We start from the raw sequence: 6,408 nt of genomic DNA on the forward strand, positions 1-6,408 counted from the left end.
AAGGAGAATTTTGAGGAAAAACCACCCATTTGATCTCTCCGCTCACTCTCTTGGTTATCAAAAAGTCACATGTGCTCAGGGATATCTTTTGGAGATGCTTCAATTATATTATCTCCCAGGCTGGAGGCTTTCAGATGCCTTTCTTTTTGAAGCTGCTAAATCTTTTCTCAAAATGATATTGTAGTTATCAGGAATCTAATATAAAGAAAAAAAAAATGTAGAGGTGCTCTGCTTGCAGAAAGGGTAGAAAGTGGAGGCTGGGAACTTCCCTGTGCAGAACCAGCCTTAGCCATCATCACCCCTCTCTCCACTCCCTCCCCCTAGGATTCTAAGAGTGTTACCTAAAAACCACCATCCAGTAGCTGAGCTGTGAAGAGGGCAGAGCTGCATGGACCAAGAGACCTCACATGTTAATGCTTGTATGCCGATCCAACCACCCATTCTGACTCTTTGACCCCAAAATATATTCTCTTGGAAATGTTCCTGTCATGTCAATGTATCTACTAGGTTCAGAAGAACAGCAGCAGTGACTGTCTTTCCTTGATGATTTCTATGATAACTAATTAGAAAATCACTTATGTGAATAATACATAAGTATAGTTTATAAGCAATATAAGTAACCACAAAGCAGGTGATTTTATTTTTTTAAAAAATCTATCATTTCAGCCTGCCTTAGGTACTTCTCTGCCCTCCTGACACCCACCTTCAATGTGCAGGAAATAATGCCTTGCTTGTAAAGCAAAAATTAGAAACTTTTATTCTAATTTGCCATTTACAGTCTAGGAAATATGATGGCTTAAGGCCAAGATTGCATTCTATACTCCTAATTGTATGGGATGCTCATCTTTCTTCCAAATAGTCAAAAGCTGCATCAGCTGAAACGATGTATCTAAAATTGTAAAAAGAGTTTGGATTTAAACTCCAAAACATCAGTAAAGAAATGCATAGGGAAAAATCATTCCCAAATACACCAGAGGCCATGTGAACTGAGAACCATCCAGCTGGGAATTTCTCAAAAATGCTACTTTCCACTGAGACAAAATGCCTCAATTCTGCCTATGGCAGCCAGCCTCCAGGATAGCTCCCAATGACCCCACCTCCGGGTATTCACACTCTTGTGTAGTCCCCTCCAACACTGTACCAGGAGTCTGTATGACCAATAGCAGATGGCAGAAGTGATTATTTGTCACTTCAAAGGAAGCTGGCTGCCATGTTGTGAGCTGCCTTATGGAGAGGTCCACATGGCAAGGGACTGAGGGAGGTCTCTAGCCAACAGCCAGTGAGGAAATGAGGATCCCAGTTTAGGAGTCTGCAAAGAACCGAGGCCTGCCAACAACTGTATGAATGAGCTTGAAGAGGACCCTTGAGCTGAGACTATATCCCCAGCCAATAGCTTGACAGCTCATAAGACACCCTGAGCCAAAACCATACAACCAAGCCACTTCTGGATTCATAACCCTCAGAAACTTTGTGAGATAATAAATGTTTGTTATCTTAAGCTGCTAAGTTCTGGGTTCATTTGCTATGCAGAAATAGATAGCCTTAACCATATCCTCAGCCCCAAGAGGCACCAATCACAAAGACTGGGATTCATAAGACATCTAAAGGTGAGGTCAAAGGCATAAAAAGGACTGGGGAACTCCAATTCTGGGCATAAATCAGAGGGTGAAAGTCTAGCTGAGATTCTAGTTATCATCACAGAAAGGCATGAAGAGGACAGTGGGAGAAAGCCACTGTGAGTTTCTAGAATCAGCTTGTTCGTTTTATCTTCTATTTCCATGAAGTGGTCAATACATAACACAAAAAGGGCCTGTGGACTTTTCACTGAGCCAACAAAAAGGAACGAGTGGAGAAAATGGACTTCTACTCTCTAGCCAAGTTTTGAGGGCTGGAAGAACCCTAGGACAAAGAAAAAGCTGAGGCTCTGGGACCTCATGCATGAAAGGAAAAGGAAAAATGTGGACACAATATGAGCCTGAAATAGGAGTGGAGAGCTTACCTCATTGAATCATTCATTAAACCAACATTAAATGAGCATCTAGTATATTCCAGACAGTGTGCCAGGAATGGTAGTAACTGCACAATATCATGATAAGTAGTTAGAGGTACGCATTGAATACCATAGAAACCTGGTGAAAACGCTAAATACCATAGAAACCTGGTGAAAATGCATTTAAATCGTAATGGGGGAGGGAGATCAGAAAAGGCTTTCTGGAGCAAACAGGATTTGATGTGAGTTTTGATGAACCAGTTAGCTAGAAGAACACTCACAGAAAAGCATCCATGGCAAATGTAACATGCAGAGAGGCACAGAAATGATCAATATTGTGGTAGACTGGGAGAAAATAGTATAATATAATATAGATGATGTAGTGTACTTGGAGGGAAGAATATATTCAGGTGGGTTGTATAAGACGAAGCCAAAGAGGTAACTATAACAAAATCATGAAGGAATTTATGGATGAAAGTATTAAGTTTTAACGTGGAAACTGATCTCTATAGTTAACCACCGAAAATTTTTCAACATGCATGCGTGCTTTCATTCAACAAGTTTTAATGGAGCTTCTGTCCTGGGCAAAGCATTGTGCTGTAGTTCTAGGGATACATCTCTGAACAGGACAAATGTGGTCCCTGCCCTGATTGCACTTACATTTCCAAAGAAAAAAAAAATGCATTAATGAATTAGTATTTTAAGTAGATTCCTTTAGCATTTGTGTGGGGAACGGGTAGGTATGGGAAGGAGGAGGAAGATGTATAGTTTCCCAAATGCATTTCCAAAGACATCGTCATATTCCATCCTCCCCATGGGCCTCCCCCTGCCTTCATATTGGCCAAACACACTTGGAAAAATTCCATTTCTAGGATAACAGTTGTATATGCTCCCAAGCAAGAATTTTTCAGACCTATCCTTTTAAGCTCCTTTTCTCTTTTCTCCATGGCAAGAAGGACTTACTAAATGTCAGAATTAAGTAAGACCCAGGAGATTATCTACTCTGATCCATGCATGTTACAAACATGGAAGCTGAGACCCAGAGAAGGGAAGGACTCCCTCCAAATTCTCAAGGCTGGTTGCAGCAGAACCAGCTGGACCTCAAGTCTCCCGGGTCCCATGCCAGTGCTTTTGCCACCACATCTCACTAATACCATCATCCTTCAACCACTGTGTATGCTTCCACACCCTGCAGGAGCAGCATGCAAAACACACACACACACACACACACACACACACACACACACACACACACACACAACAACCTCAGAGCATGGCAGAGATTTTAGCCTCACTGAAATGCCAACGGCTTAATTCGGCAGCTGTCCAGGTCCCCGCTAAGCTGTTTTCCTCTACTCAATTAGACAGAGCACTGGGGGAAGATCACGCAGAGAAAATTCTCCAGGGTCCCATCTGTTAATAAAAGCCACTGTCAGATTTTCCACAGTATGACGAATGATCAAAGACTTCTTCCCCCTTTCTTTATCACCTTCTTATTTCAAGGCAACATTAGCCCAAATTACAAGTAAGAAACAGTACAATCTATTTGAAAATGGAAATAAAACAGTCAAAAGGGAAGAGATAGGCCTAATCACTTAGATAGCTGCAAATTTTGATGCCAAGGAGCATCCATCTTTCATCACGGAAGAGTATCTCATTTTGGACAATTCTATCAAATTGTGTGAGCCCCATGTTGGTTTAGTCCCTCCTAGCCATGTTTCAATTGCCTGCTGTTTAACATACATGCAGGGTCTGAGGTCCTTCGGGCACTGGATGCATCAGTGACTGGCAAATTAACAGCCTGTGTCTATATTGACATTTGTGTCCTCAACTTAATGGTTAATTTATTTAATGAACAGTTTCTGTCCTCATTAAGAGAGTAGGATGTCAAAAGTATATTGGACTGGGCAATATGACAAACAGGTGATGAGATTTTTTCCTCATTGACAGGGTTAATTGTTTGCATCTTATTCATTTCATAAAAATTTGCTTTTGAGTACCTACTATGTGAGTGCCTGGTCCCAGGCTAGGTCTGTGGCTTCCAGCCAAAAGGCTCTCCCTCTGCCCAAAAAGATCTCAAGCTCTATGGGTAAGTCATATAAGCCAGTTCACAGACACCCAACAATGAGATGATGAGATCCTGAAACTCTTTGGGTCAAATGAAGATGGTAAAATAAAGTGGTAGCCATTAGGTTGAAAACTGAAATGCCAACCCAAGTACAAATCAATGAATTTGCTGATTGTTGATAGACATTAGCCCCTCTATTATTAGACAATAATGGGGGGGAAGAATATCCAATAAGGATAGTCTATCCCAAGATAGACTGAATATTGCCTATTCCAAATAACAGAGGCAACAAAAATTCTATTAAACACAGTTAGAACCAACAGTTATCTCCAAGTGAGATCTTCCAACCCTAAAATCAGGACAAAATCGTTCTTGCTTCCTCCTTTCGCTGACAGAACATACTTACAGCTTTGTCCTGCACTGGTTGTTTCTGCCTTTCAGTATAGCTATCTCCAGGTATGTCCATCTCCCCTACTCCATAGTAAGTTCATGAGAATTCTGAGTCCCTGGTGCCTAACCGACTACCTAGGTATGCTGATCTCTGAGTTAATCAGTAGAATTGAAGTGAGATTCCAAAATAAGGGATGTGTTTCTTATCATGAGCACCCTCACCCCTCACTTAAGATCATAAAGATAGGAGGACCTGGGCGGCTCAGTTGGTTAAGCCTCTGACTCTTGATTTCGGCTCAGGTTGTGATCTCAGGGTCCTGAGATGGAGCCCTGCATTGGACTCTACAGTCAGCACAGAGTCTGAGAGGATTCTCTCTCCCTCTCCCACTCCTTCTGCCCCTCCCTCTCCCTCTCTCTAAAATAAAATCTTTAAAAAGAAAAAATTCTCTCTCTCACTCTACCCCTCCTCCCCCTGCTCATGCTCTTTCTCTCTAAAATAAATAAAAGAAAATCTTTTTAAAAAATTCTCTTTCCCTCTGCCCCTCCCCACCCCCACTCGTGCTCTCTCACTCTCTCACTCTCTCAAAAAAAAAAAAGACCATAAATATAGAGAGAAGCAGTTAAAAATGCAGATCCTGGAGCCCTACTGTCTCTGTGTTTGGATCCTGGCTGGCACATACTAGCTGTGGAACCATGGACAAGTTATTAATCCACACTGTGCACCAGTTTTCTCATCTATAAAATGAGGGCAAAAATAATACTTCCTAGCACTGTTGTGGAGGTTTGCTAAATGTATTACTATATGGAAAAGAATTTAGGAGGGGAAAAAAACCGAAAGTGAGGAAATTCTGCCAGATTTGTCCTACCCAGGGGCAAAAAATGTCCTAAGAAAACTGCTTCCTCTTATAAGTGGATTTGCCATTTCCAGAAAGTTGCCCGTTCTGGGGTATGAGCCACACAGCAGGTGAGTTTCAGTCCCATGTTTTAAGAGTTTTTCTCTTAACTTTTCGGTATTAAAGAGAAATTCTAGTAAAAACTAAGCAGTTGTTACATGGCTCAATGATTCATACATCTAAAAATCAAGAATTAAAGGAAAACCAACAGCCTCAATAATATTTTGAGTCTCTCATTTGGCTACTCTCAACAGTTTAAAATGCATATTACATGGGGGCGCCTGGGTGGCTCAGTCTGTTGAGAGTCCAACTCTTGGTTTTGGCTCAGTTCGTGTTCTCAGGGTGGTGAGATCGAGCCCCGCATGGAGACCCATGTCTGGCTCTGAGCCAGGCATAGAGCCTGCTTAAGATTCTATCTCCATCTCCCTCTGCCCCTCCCAGCCCCACGCATGTGCTCGCTCACTTGCTCTCTCGCTCTCTCTCTCTCTAAAAAATAAAAAAAATAAAATAGGTATTGCATGGAGAAGACCATGAATCTATGGAAGTAGAAACCGTATCTTTTTATCGTTAATGACACACCACCTGGTACAGTATCAGACACACAGTAGGTGCTCAATAAATGTTTCATAAATGAATAGCTCATTTTATTTTGGGTCACATCTTTTATATATTTCCTTGATGTAAATAAAGCTATGAATTACACTGATGCACACACACAAGGATAGTCCTTTGTGTGTGTGTGTGTGTGTGTGTGTGTGTGTGTGTGCAATGCTTCTTCATTTTATTGAAGTCTGTATAGAAAGAGAACAAATGTCTCAAAAGGGACCATAATGGAGGTTGTGGATAGAGCTGTAGGCCCAAATCTACCTATAACCAGAAGCAGCTTTCCAGGGACAATTTTGCCCCTGGGTGGGACAAAGAACTGCACATTTTATTTTCTAATTTCCTGCAATGATTTCAGAACCCAAACTTATGAACATTGATAACTATTTCTATTCCCACTGACACTGGTTAATTCCAAACAAAATGCATCAGGGAGCAAACGGCCCTAATGACATCTACAACAA

This window comes from Eumetopias jubatus, unplaced genomic scaffold, assembly GCF_037043125.1.
Source record: "Eumetopias jubatus isolate StellerSeaLion01/CBP00866 unplaced genomic scaffold, mEumJub1_p1.0 scaffold_3, whole genome shotgun sequence".
Taxonomy (NCBI): Eukaryota; Metazoa; Chordata; class Mammalia; order Carnivora; family Otariidae; genus Eumetopias; species Eumetopias jubatus.